Consider the following 13,794-nt stretch of genomic DNA (forward strand, 5'->3'; position numbering starts at 1 on the left):
TCCCAAATATTATGGACTCAACTGCTCACCTAAAGGTGAGTAGCCTGAACCCAGGAAGGAGTAGAGTGGAGGAATGGCCTGAGAATGGGCTTCCATAGAGTACAGTCTGTGGAATACAGTCATCAAGAAGCCCCATAGAACTGCTCTATTCTGTAACACGTGGTGTTGCCATTAGTCACAATTAACTTAATGGCCTTTTTTTTTTTCTTTTTAATGTTTGAAGAAGGCTCTTCTCCCTTGAAACTGTGTCAAATCTGGTTTGGTTGGGATCCGTGTCCATCAGGAGACTGGAATGGGGCTGTACAACAGAGTCCTGGTGTGGCGTGGGGTCCACTGAACTGCTAATGGTAAGGGTAACGGTTTTAAACCACCAGTTTCCCAAATGGAGAAGGATGAGATTGTGCCCCAAAAGATTTAAAAGTCCTTCAAGCCCAAAGCTGTAGTTCTAATCTGTCGTATAAGAAAACCAAACTCACTGCCATCGAGTCGATGCCAACTCACAGCGACCTTGAAGGACAGGGTAGAACTGCCCTGTGAGTTTCCGATTGTAACTGCTTATCAGAGTAGACAGCCTGTCTTTAGGGCCGTTATGCATCTCAATTCACGTGACAGCCGTGGTTTGGGCAGTGGGAATACTTCTAAACCTTAAGGTACACAGAACTCACCTACCTTTCCTGTTAAAATGCAAATTCTGGCTCAAGAGATGTCTTGGGTGGTGTCTGGGGGTGGGGTGTATGCCTTTCTAACAATCTCCCAAAGGAGCCCTGGTGGCACAGTGGTTAAAGCACTGCACTGCAAAGTGAAAGGTTAGCAGTTCAAACACACCTGTTGCCGGGCTGGAGAAAGAGGTGGTGGCTTGCTTTTGATGAAGAGTACAGCTTTGGAGATCCAATGTGGTAGTTCTACTTTGTCTTATAGGGTCGATAAGAGTGGAAATCAATTTGATGGCAATGACCTTAACAAGCTCCCTGCTGAGTGCTTCAGTGGTGCAAACTGTTAATGTGCTTGGCAGCTAACAGAAAGTTTGGAGGCACAAACAATGCAGGGGAACTTCAGAAGAAAGGCCTGGTGATCCACTTCCAAAAGAAAATTCCCCTTTGAAAATCCTGTAGAACACACATAAGGTTGTCATGATTCTGATTCAGGGGGGACTCAAAAGCAATTGGCAACAAATTCCCAGGATATACTGATGCTGATGGTTCATTGGCCAGATGGAAGCAGAGAGCCTCGTCTCTCATCCTGAGAAGCTGATGGTTGCTTGTAAAAACTGAAACAAAAGCCAAGCCTGTTGCCATCCAATCAGAATCAGAGCATGCTATTAGATGCCATTGTTTCTCTTAATACTTGTCTATGACTCGATAAGTCACAGGTGGGGGCTGCCTGCTCCTGTAAAGATGGACAGTCTCAGAAGCCCTATGAAGGGTCACTATGAGTTGGAAACCACTGGATGGCAGTGGGTTTGATTTTGCTGCCAACCACCAGCTTCTCCACTGGGGGAAGATGATGCTCTCTGCTCCCATGAAGACCTACAGTCTCATTAACCCTATAGAGAGTCATCCAGTCTGGAAAGATCCACTTCATGGTGGTGGGAAAAGATACACCCAGGAGAGATAGATTTCGATAGCTCATGGAGTTAAAGAGCATGGTTAGAGATGGGGTTTTTTTCCTTCTGATTCTGTGGTTCTCTTGTACTCTCATTTTTGAAACACCTAAAAGAGTAAAACTTACTCCATAGTAACAGGATTACTGTGATTTTCATCTTTAGGATTTTGATAGGATGTTCTAATCTCTAATTTTTCATTCATCACTGAGATTTAACTATTAAATACTTGTTTTGGAGGAAGACATGGACAAAATGGAGATTGTTAACAATCTTTCTTCCTTTTCTTGAAGAACCCTTCTTTTATTCATACACTGTCACAGCTTTCTGTTTTCTTGACCTTTTTTACATGAATGTAGACTTATACATATGCATATGTATACATATATTTATGTATCTCTACTGGATGATTCCCTTTGAGTTTGCTATTTCATAAGGGCCAACAAAAAAAAAAAGGACTGATTGGCGATTGTGACAAGATTCAAAGGTATAGTACGTTTCTATTTGGCTCCTGTACTTAATGTGTAGGGAAAATGCAGAATGATCAGTAAAGGCCTATTCCTTAGGCCCTGTCTCGTCTCTCACCCAACAGCTGATCACTCTGAAGCTGCATCTTCTGCTGTGCCTCCTCAATCACAACTCCCCACGTCCCATCCCTGTCTGATTCCAATAACGCGGGACAGCAAGGGTCACAGTAATGCCTGGTTTCAGCAGAGCTGCTAACCCAAAGCACACGGGGAAGAAAGGCCTGGTGACCTGCTTCTGAGACTGGGTCCATGACACCCGTGGATTACAACAACCTGGTCTGGTTGTGCCATGAGCCAGCGGCCAACTAGCAACAGCTACCACCCAAAGGGACTTGAGGGGGTCTCCAAGGCCAAAGCGTACATGACACAAGCAAAACATTCATATAAATGATAATAAAGATGTGTCACCCATTAAGTAAAAGAACTAGATTGATGTACCAGGGACATTCGATATAAATAGTGAAAATGGTTAACCTCTGGATTATTGTTATGTACAGAAAAAAAATTAAAGGCTGATAGTTGCTTGTTGAAACAAAACAAACAAACCCACAGCTCTTCGGTTGATTCGGACTCCTAACAACTCCTCAGAGTTTCTAAGGCTGTGACTCTTCCCAGGAGCAAGTAGCCTACTGCTGGTTAGAAAGACTAGCAAGCATGTAGTGGTCTTTTTCTAGTAAAAAGAAAGAAACTAAAGTAATATTTTTCATACATATGTTTCTGCCATCTCCCTTATATAATCCAAGGTCCCCCCCCCCCCAAACTCCACATTTAAAGGAGCTTTGTCTTTGAAGAGATGAGATAGTCAGTAGTCTGGAGAGCTTCGCAGAAGAGAGCCAGCCCTCGGCTTTCCATTGTCTGCTCTGCACACACTTAGCTTTTACGCTTCAGTATCTCAAGTGCGCGCTTTCATTCTTTGGTTTCAATCAATTCAGGGCTGAATTCTCTTCCAAACACCCAGACTTACTTTTCTAGCTCTTCTTTTGTCTTCCTCCATAGTCATGTGCTCGTTATTTTATCCAAGTTTACGGACAATTAAAATGCTAGCAAAACAAAGCAGAAAAGGAGCACACGAATTAGAGTAAGACAAGCTGAGATCAAGTCCGGCGAAATCCTGATCAACTTCCTCACAAGGTGCAAGTAAGTCTCTTGATGTCTTCAGGTCTCCGTTTCCTCACCTATGAAGCAGAGGAAATTACCCCCAGGGTTGTCACGGGATTAAGTGTAATGATGGATGTGAATGCCCTTTTCAAATGGAAAGGTTTGGATTGATCTACAAGTAGCATAAAAAAGCTTCTCAAACTGGTTGCAAAAATCCATTCAATAGCAAAAGACATGGGCTTTGATTTGCTCTTAAAGTAGATGAGAGAAGACTCTGCACCAGATCATTCTATCTTTATTGATTTAACCTCTCAGGTAAAAGGTTAGTCTTCTCTTCAATTACAGACTGAACTTGAAAAAGAGAAGAAGGCCAAGATGTTGGATTAAAAAAAAAATCCCATAACCAGTCAGAAACTCTTCATATTCTTTTGCTAGCCTCAATACACCATAACGGAGAACATCAATAATTTTTGATAAACAAAGCTGGATTAAAATGAGTTCAAGGGTGAGTGTGCTCAGACTTCTCAGGCACTAGATCTAGCGAGGGATTTAAGATGCACGTGTTGAGATTAGAGAGCAGAGGATCTGGCTGGGTCCCTGGGATGTTCTGCATGATTATCTCAGGATTAAGGGATAATCGAAGAACAGGGCACTTTCCAAAGGCACCCAATGCAGACAGACCCACAAAGCTGAATTAAGATGAAATTACATAAACATATAAACCTACAATGAGAGAGATGACAAACCAGTAGATATCCATCCAATAACAGTAATCAGAAACACAATGATTTCACTGTGTTCTCCTCAGGGAAGTAACATATACAATTAGGTGTTTTTGTTTTTGATTTTTCACAAACCATGTGTAAAGGGAAGCACTGAAGGCAGGCTGCAGCTGGTCAGTGTTGAGGGTCAGCGATGTGCAATGCTCATTATGCAGGACAGAGTCAGCCAAGAGGGAAAGAGGCCTTGTTCTGAAGCATAAATGCATACTGGTATAAATTACAATATATACATAAAATTAAAAAAAGGGAAAAAAGAAACTCACTGCCATCGAGTAGGTGCCTACCCTCAGTGACCTTATAGGACCAACTGTCTCTATGAGTTTCTGAGACCATGACTCTTTATAGGAGTAGAAAGCCCTGTCCTCTCTCTATATGCTCCAAAAAACCTAAAACCCCAACCCACTGCCATTGAGCCAATTCTGACTAACAGCGACACCGGGAGACGAATAGTCCCAGTGGGTTTCTGAGAGTTTAACCCTTGATGGGAGTAGAAAGCCTCGGCATTCCTCCCTGGAGTAGCTGGTGGTTTCAAACAGCTGACTTTGCCGTTAGCAGACCTGCACATAATCACCACGCCAACAGGGCCCCTATGTGTAGACGTTTAAAAATGCAGTGATAACCTAATTTTGCTTTTGTGATGGGGAGGATGTGTACACATGGTGGTGGTTGCGGCGAGGTAAGGGGTGGTGAAGGAAGTTTAAAGCAAGACCTACACGTACTCAGAGATTATACTTCATTTCACTTTTAACATCATCCCTATGGAAAAGTCTTCCGCCTTCTGGGAGGACAGCTGAAGGTCATGATGGCTGCACTTACTATTACTGACAAACTAGGAGTAAAGCCACTGCTAGCCCTTTGTGCCACTTACAACTAGACTACGCTTCCTCCCGAAGGCTGTTTCTGGATGATCTTACGCACTGACCTAAACGTGGAAAAGTTTGATCAGTTTTCCTTTTAAAATCCTCTAATCAATGAACTATTGCACAAGCAAAATGAAGAAGAGAAGGAAGAGGAAGAAAACAAAGAGGAAATCTTAATGCCACAGGCAGCCTGCAATTATGATCTGGTGGATTAAGTCTAAAAATAATGCGGTATTTTTTGAATCATCAATTTTCAAATGCACCCTAAGGAAATTGTGTCTCTTTGAAAATTATTTTGGCAATCCATATCAACATAAATTCTTAGAAGTGCCTAATAATTTTGCATCTAAGCCAAAGAGTTATCACGTTCTTAGAAAATCTCTGTGACTTTTTGTCTAGTAACTGAACTGGGACTCAGATGTCTTAGGAATAAGAGGATATGACAACATCTTCCTTAACGGGTCGCTATGAAGAGTAAGCAAAAGAAATGGATGTGGAAATACTTTGTAAACAATTAAGAATTATACAGAGTTCTTGTATGACTGGTAAACAGAACCAATTACGTACATCATGACAATCAAAACAGAAATAAACTAACGATTAACTTTACTGGGAAATAATAAAATTTTAAAAAAAATATTTAGAAATGCAACATAATTCATGTTTTTATGAGCATGATCAAAGTTGGAGAGGTTGAAACTATTAGACTACTGGATTTTGAAGGATTTACTGGGTAAAATTCCTATTTTATTGGGAACAGAGGCACTATGAAATTTTATAAATAACTAAGTACTCCTCAAAATAGTAAAATGTTTATTTTTGTTTCCCTTTTACAACCTTGCCTCGGATGTACAACAGTGTCTGTGGCCTCTAAAGGTCTTAACATTATGACTTTAAGACCAAACACAAATTATTGTTATACACAATAACCTGGAGCACTCTACATTGGGATGGGTATCGTAGTTCATTATCGTAGATGAAACTATTCATTTAAGTATTTTTTGGTTAACCTCAGGGGCGTTTTACAGGAAGAACTGCCTTCTTGTCAGTGCTGAGAAGATTATCATTAATTATGCCTTCTATTATTTTTATTTCACAGAAGCTGCCACCTTCTCTATTTTTTTGTTGCTTAATTATCCACTAAGCAAAGTGGGTTTGTCAATTCATACAATGTCTAATATCAATAAAACTTAATATATTTCTCAACACATATGAGCAAATACAAATAGACTCTCTGGTCTTTTCTTTTTTATACTACAGTGAAGCACCTTGTGTACCCTCCACAGGAGCACGCTCCTGCTATCAGACTAGAAGGGAGACTACCAGACTTGCCACCCCTGCTCAGGATGACTTTCGAGAGGCGATGGGCAACCTTGACCTCAGTTATTCAAGAGTATCTGACAATGTTCCTGTTCCTTAAGACAAGGTTTGGGATACACATATTCACTGGCCGCACCTTGCAGAGATGATCCCAAATATCCTTTTTCATTTCCAGGCATTACGATTCTATGTTTTAAGTTGACACTAAGCTGTCATGAGGACTGCCTACAGAAGCAACGGCTCAGTGCAAAATGAAAATCCAGGACGCCTCATTCAAAAATGATGAATTTCGAGATGGCATCAGTAGAGCCTTCAGCCACAGGTGGACACCTTCAAAAATCGGTCCCTGTATATCACTCACACTAAAACGTAAGAAGTTGAAAATCAACTATTAGAGAAAGAGAACAAAGAGCAGCTGTAGGTAGGCTGCCCAATTCTGCCTTAAGCTAACTTCCTTTCTACCTGTTATGATCTAGCTATTAACAGATCTTTGCATGCCACATGAAGTCAGCGTGCTCCGGTTCCTCCTCCTTGAATATTTTTATATGCCACATCCCGTGAAACGCAATGAGAGCGCTGGTGGGTCAATGTTAGAATTCTTATCTTCCGAGAGCACAAGACGGGGTGTGCGATTCCCGGCTAATCCACTGCACTGGTAGCAGCCACTCACTCCTCGGTTCCAGAGGCTTGCCTGCTGCTCTAGTGGCACTTCCAGACTAAAACAGACAAGGAAGAAAGGTCTCGCGATCTACTTCTGAGAATCCGCCAATGCAAACCTATGGTTTTGATGCACAAGGGATCGTGGAGGTGGCACAGGGGCCAATCGCATTGTTTCATGGAGCATGGGTTGCCCTTGTTGGACCAGCCGAATGTGACAACCCACACTGAAACACAAAATCCCTTTTTATTTTTATAAAAGGGAAGATTTTTCTGTTGGTGCTGTGTAAGTACCATGGGAGGCATGAGCAATATTTGAACTTTTAGGGTGAGACTAGCCTCTCAGTCACCTCTCAGGACCCTCCATCTGTTCTCCCAGAACAGCTCATTGGGGTCCTGTGGGCATTATAGGGTTAAGCTTCTAGCTCCTATTTAGAAGGTGGTTTTGCTATTCCCATCCAAAAGGAAAAAAAAAAAAGAGCATATGCTCGCGGCCGTTTTCTCAAACTTCTGAGGGTCTCCGTAGAAGTGACATTCCTATCCGGGACTGGGGCGTGCCACGGTGGACGCCATTGCTTTTGCCGCAGATTGCCAGGTGTTGCAGCTAACGCTGCTATTTCCGATCTCTGTCACCACCGTTATCAACAAACATCTCTTCAATTACAGGATCCAATTACTTCTGAAGAACTCCCCATTTTAAGTTTTGATGATATCAGTGAAGTTTGACTAATATTCACTAATGCCGCAATTCACTGTGAAATCAAAACAAGCAGTGAGGTCCATTAGCATACATTTATTTTTTAGATGTAAATTATGTTGCTTAACCTAATGGGTAAAAATGTACTCATTATTTTTCTTTAAATAGTTTTTTTTTCTGAACAAGATAATGGATCAAGTGCATTTCTTTTGTGGCCTTTATTGGTATGGCAATGATAATTTAATCAGAAACACATTTTCTTACTGGCATAAAATACGTAATATTACACTTGGCAATGCCTATTGACTTAGCATACATAGGACCTGAACACATGAGAGTATTCAAAGCAATCTCTCAGGTTTTTATGGATTGTTAGGGTTGCCTTTTCACTACGATGCGCTATATATTATAATGACAGTCTGGTAGGCACCTAACACACTTGTAGCATCAAAGTTGGAAAATCAGTCCTAAACAAATTAGACACCTTACACCTAGGGCGTTTATGCAGAATACCGAGCCCTCTTATGCATAGTATCTTCGAGTATGTAGGTCGCCATCAATTGCAGCTGAGGTCCACCAATTAAGGACAGTAACCACACCATTGCCCCTTCATTACGTTTGCCAACTCTCTGATGCTGTCTGTCCTTGCTTAGAAAGAAAAGGAATACTAACTTGCTTAGAAAGAAAAGGAAAAGAAAAGCAGTCATGGTGACTGCCGAAAAACCAGCTCTCACACTTTACAGGGCTTTTCTAACTAGGAGTCCTGTTTGTACAAGTTATTTGAGGAAAAAAGTTAAAATTGCACCCTCCTTTCATCTCTGTGGCCATAAAGCCCTTGCCTCACCGGACCAGAGGTAGTTATGACAACCTTCAGTTGTGGAGAAAACAGCACTTGAACATAGCTCTGCATTTTTGGCTATGTTCTTTGAATTTGGGATATATGTTCTCTGAGCACACAGCTGGAAGAAGAGAGTATTTACTTGCATTTCATCTTAGGGAGAAGAAACACTCATAAAAACTTGCACAGCCATTTACTTCGGTCTGTCACCACTATTTGTGATACTGACCGAAATTACCCCACTAAGCAAACACATGCGTGCAAGTTAACTGTATTTTGGTTGTTGGTTATTCTATTCAGAAGACTCCATTCTGGAGGGGAGTGTCTTGCGCTCCACGCACATCAGCGGTTTTCAGATCACGATTAATCATGCTTTTATTGAGCTCCTTCCAAAACTTATACTAACCCCACCATTTCTAATTTCCCCCTTTCTCAGGGCTATACAAAATAAAGTAGGATTTTTTTTCTCAAAAGAAAAATTAAAGGAGACATTTGTTAAGTTAATGATAGCCACTCTCCCATATTAAAAAAATAAGATTTATTTAAGCGTTCTTAATGATTCTGAAAATATATATTTCAGAAAAATACATGAAACATTAAAGATGGATCATTTTCAAATTTGCAACAGGAAGAAATTAGCAAATGAAAACCAAGAACTATTCATTAACTTACTAAAATAAATCCATTTCCAAAGGATCTGGAAATTATTGTGAGGATAATGAAATGTAATATTGGAAGTTGCTATACTCTTCCTATATACATGAAGTCTGTGAACTCCAAATGGATTAAAAATCAAATAGCGTGCAATGGATGTCTTTAAAAAGACATTGAAATGAGACCCAAATACCCAGCTGCTCTGCGCCTCTCCTCATCCCAAATGGAAAAATATACAGAAACATACTACTAGTTAGCTTTTATTTCATACTGTTTAAAGTTTTACCTTTAATTTCAGAAATTCAAAAACAAACAATACCTTTTATTTGGGGGAACTAATGTTACATATTTCATGTTCTCCAAGTACTTCAAAAGACATCGATGTGTCAGTTTGCTGTTGTTAGCAACTGTGAGAAGAAAGGGCATGGACGTAGCACTTAGAGCTGTGTGTTCAGAGCTAAGTAGTCAAGACTTTGCCTGCCTTGGGCACTAGCTTGGCCAGAGTCGACTGAGACACAGCAAATGGCAGGTGTCTTCTCAGCAGTGGCCAGAGAAACGTGAGTCTGTACACACATCCACACAAACGCAGTTTCACATGTGAACAGTGGAGGTTGGTCCATAACTGAACGGATGGCTGATACACAACACCATGATGCAATAAAATATCAGCAGGGTTGTTTTTCTGTGACACTCTACACAATTCTTTTTAAAATAACAACTACATAGTATTTACTCCTCCCCCCGCCCAGATAAAAATAATATATATGTTATAAAGCAGTGGTTCTTAACCTTCCTAATGCCGCCACCCTTTAATACAGTTCTTCATGTGGTGGTGACCACCAACCATAAAATTATTTTCATTGGTACTTAATAATTGTAATGTTGCTACTGTTATGAATTGGTGACCCCTGTGAAAAGTTCGTTTAACCCCCAAAGGGGTCGTGACCCACAGGTTGAGAACCCTTGTTATAAAGGAATGACTTCAGCAGGTATTCTAGGTTTCAGTTATATTTGTAGATGGGTAGAAAAATAAAACAAAGCAGATTGCAGCCTAACTCTCCGGTATAAAACCAAAGTTTTAAAGTGGGGTATTTAAATATCGGGGACTTTAATTCTAAAATCAGTTTTCAAATGTGAATATTTGGCATAATGTACTATTTAATGATAACCTGCCTAGCTATTACCGTTATTAAAGGATCATAAACCAATGGGGAGCTGATATCAAGGAGTTCAAGAAGGAAGAAAATGTTTTGAAACTGATTGTGGTAGCAATTGTACAATACTGCTTGATGTGATGGAACTATGGAATGGTAGGATATCTGTAAGAGCTCCCAATAAAATGGTTTTGGAAAAAAAAAACCAATAGAGGGGAAAAAAAGTTTGTTCTTCAGAATAACCCTTCATAAATAAACATTTATAGGTACTAGATATTGTTTCAAGGTCAAAGGAATTATTTGAATGCTTTTTGTGGATAGGCTTGTCTTTGACTCAATACAAAGACTTTGGGATAATACTCTCTTCCTAGTAGCAAGCAAATGGCAACTGACTGGTAAGTTTCAGTCATTGACTCATTACATACATGGGGGCCTGGTTTTCTTAAGCAAGACTAGACAAGAAGATGGGAAAGCGGACTGGTGGTAGTGAGAGAGCAATAAATCAACCGTCATTTTAACCAAATGAAGTAAAATGCACACTCATTCTTGACTTTGTCTTAAACCAGGCATGTCGGCTAACCTACCATATCAAAATAGAAGTTCTGACCTACCGTCATATACACACACACACAAAACACAAATTCTGAAACAAAAATTCTGATCTCTCAAAAACTGATTAGAACTGCTATCAAAGAAAACATAGTAAAATAACAATAGATGGGTACATTCAAACCCTTTTCCTCTTCGTTTCAAATAATTTGTGAGAGTTTTAAAACTTCTTTCCCCCTTCAACTTCATACAGAGTCTAGCAAAGATGTCCAAACAAACAAGCTGAGATCTGAATCGCAAGGATCGTGGAGTCCATTGAAAAAGCCCCGACATTATCTGAAGACTGACCCGCTGTGGCTACTTCTAAGGCAGCATTCTCTCAGCATGGCATTGACAAGGTTTTAACATTAGTCTCTACTCCTTAGTATTCATATTTTACCACAAGACTGTTAAATAGACCCAGGAGAAATAAACCGGGGGCGGGGACTTCCCTTCTTCTTTGACTCAAGATATTTTCCAATTATATATTTGGTTGCATCTTAAGAGATAAAAAGCTGTAGCTGCAAGTGATTAGAAGATGCTTTATATTCATGGTTTCATTTCTGCTGAAATAAATGCGTAATTTAAACCACACATAATTCATAGCAATTTAGGCCCATTACAGACTTCTAGCTTCTTTTTTTATGATAGTTACTAATTAAAACAGAGTGTTACTGCCACGCTGCGCCTGCTTCTTTGACATACAGGTTTAATGAATAAAACTTCCTGACATAAAAATGAAAACAATAATACTGAGAAGGCTGCAAGCTGTTATGTTTCCAGTGTGTGGTAAAGATTAAGGACATTCATTGAAGTTAAGAGCTGAGCAGAGAAGGCACTTGTAATTCCCTTAGTTAAAGGAAGAAGTAAAGGGTTTCTGAAGGAAATTCGCAATAGTGCTAATTTCTATGAATTCTGGGCTCCTCCTTCCCAGGAGCTTTCCCCAACACTAAGACCATAAAATTCATGAGAGTTGCTTTGGAAGGGTAAATAATGGGACATTTTAATATAATCCTGAATATAGGCTTAGATTGAAAATGGGAATTGGGACCATAATTAATTATGCTGCTGACTTTTTAAAACATGAAAGTGAGGGGTTGGGGCAAGTGAGGGCATTTCTTAAGATGGCAACCTTCCAAAAGTTCACAGATTGAAACTTTGGTAAAAGGACAGTATCATTTTGACATCTGATTAATCCCATATGCAGAATGAGTGTGAGGAATTAATACCCTTGTGGTGTTTTCCCTCTCTGAAACCACTGTAATAAGAGACTGACATAAAATCAAACCAAGTATAAACACAGTCCCCAGCTAGGGTTACGGCCTTATTATCACTCTTAATAAACAATAATGAATAATAACAAATATCGAACGCCCTCAGCCCACTCTGCGCTGCCCGCATATCCCCTCTCCTATCTATCCATCCATCACAGCTTCCAGGACAATAAAACAATTCAATCCCATTAAATCCTCAGCAACCTCTCTCTCAGGAGGGATGTTTTATCTGTACTCAATGAGCCTAGGGAGGATTTTACTTGTTTGGAGGGGGCGGAGAATGGTGCGGGTCCCATTTACTTCCATGGACGACTCCCCAGGTTCTCACCAGCGCACAGGCACTGGGTGGGAGGAGGAGAGGAGGAGGTGCAGAGGTTCCCTCCTTCCAAGAAGAAAAAGGGTTCAGGAAGCCAGGCTGGAGGAGGAGGGGTGGAGGGGAAAAGAGAGGGTAGCGTGTGTGGGGCGCTCAGCCACTAAATGGAAAAGTAAAGTCTTCCTCCTACACCAGGGAGCCAGGGAGATCCAAGAGCGAGGAGTAAATACATTTACCAACACAACGAAGTGGCTGGGAAAAAAAAATCAGTTAAAAAACAAAATAAAAGCCGGAGACTTTTGCTCAGGTTCACTTCCCGCTCCAGGTCTGGGCTTCAAGGAGCTACTTGGCGTCCACAGCAGGAGATGGACAGCGCCCCGAAGGGGACCGAGAGGGGAACCGCGACTTGGTCAGGGTCACAGCTCAGTGCCAGCGCAGTGGTGCCGGTGGCAAACACAGGGCCTGGGCGACGAGAGCGCGGAGCGCGGAGCTGGGCGGGGGGTTTCGGGGACCTCTCCCGCGCCAGCCCGAGGCAGTAGTGCGGGGACCGAGGTAGACGCGCGCACAGGCAGGAGCCGCGCGGCCCGCGGGACTGTTTGGTAAAACGCGCGCGGAGAGCAGCTGGGACCTGGGGGCGGGGGGGACACGTTTCCAGTCCCGAGGTCGGGGCCACCCGACTGGACTCCCAGCTCTCGGTTGAAGGTCGGCGCGGACTAGAGCCCACCCCGACCTGCGCTCCTCCAGGCTGGGGCACGGCTCGCGGTCGCCCGGCCCGGGGCTGGAAGAGCGTTCCCGGGGTGACAGCTCGGCTCTCCCCGGCGTCCGTGCGGGTCCCGGACCACCCAGCGCAGCCCGAGGAAGTTTCTCTAAAGTTGCTCGCACAAAGGACACTGGAGGAACTAGAGCGGCGGGGGTCGCGCCGGCGAGGCTGACAGTGACCCCAGCCCCGGGGCTGCGCTGGGCGCTCGCAGCCCCAGCTTTGCCGCCCAGGCGCAGACGCCCCCCGGGAGCCCCCAGTCAAAGGGAGGGTTCCCCTGGGGCTGGCGGAGATCTAGAATGCGAAGGGACGTGGACGCCCCTCCCGCAGGCGGGCAAAGCCGGTGCCCAGGCTACGGCTGGAAGAAAGGCACCCGGGTCCCCCCTCGGCCTTGCCTCGGCCGGCGCAGGTCTCCCCACTCCAGGCTCACGCGGCTCCAAGCCGCCCGACACGAAGGTGCCCGAGACGCCGCGTTGACCAAGGGCGTCACCGGGCCCCACGAGTTAGGGGACAGGAGCGATCAGGTGTGGACATCCCTCCGGGGCGTCGGCGGTTTGCTTTGCTCTCAGGGTTGCTTACCTTGAATTTCTTGTTCTCCGGGGGCCAGAGGAAAAGTGCCTCCCCGAGGTGCGGTGCCTTCAGCGGTCCACGTCCCCGGCTCCAGCCCCGGGGCTG

General features: G+C 42.9%; 1 protein-coding gene across 1 annotated transcript in view; it reads right to left on the reverse strand.

The window, feature by feature from the left end:
• The window catches only part of NDNF (neuron derived neurotrophic factor), a 58,165-nt gene extending 44,382 nt beyond the window's left edge, over positions 1-13,783 (reverse strand). Inside the window, exon 1 of the mRNA XM_004716484.2 lies at positions 13,699-13,783. The gene's annotated coding sequence lies outside the window, so the exon portion shown is untranslated. The remainder of the gene's footprint in view (positions 1-13,698) is intronic.
• Between the last annotated feature and the right edge of the window lie 11 nt (positions 13,784-13,794).

The sequence above is a fragment of the Echinops telfairi genome, unplaced genomic scaffold (genome assembly GCF_000313985.2).
Source record: "Echinops telfairi isolate 266 unplaced genomic scaffold, ASM31398v2 ScPeMD7_33;HRSCAF=127, whole genome shotgun sequence".
Classification (NCBI taxonomy): domain Eukaryota; kingdom Metazoa; phylum Chordata; class Mammalia; order Afrosoricida; family Tenrecidae; genus Echinops; species Echinops telfairi.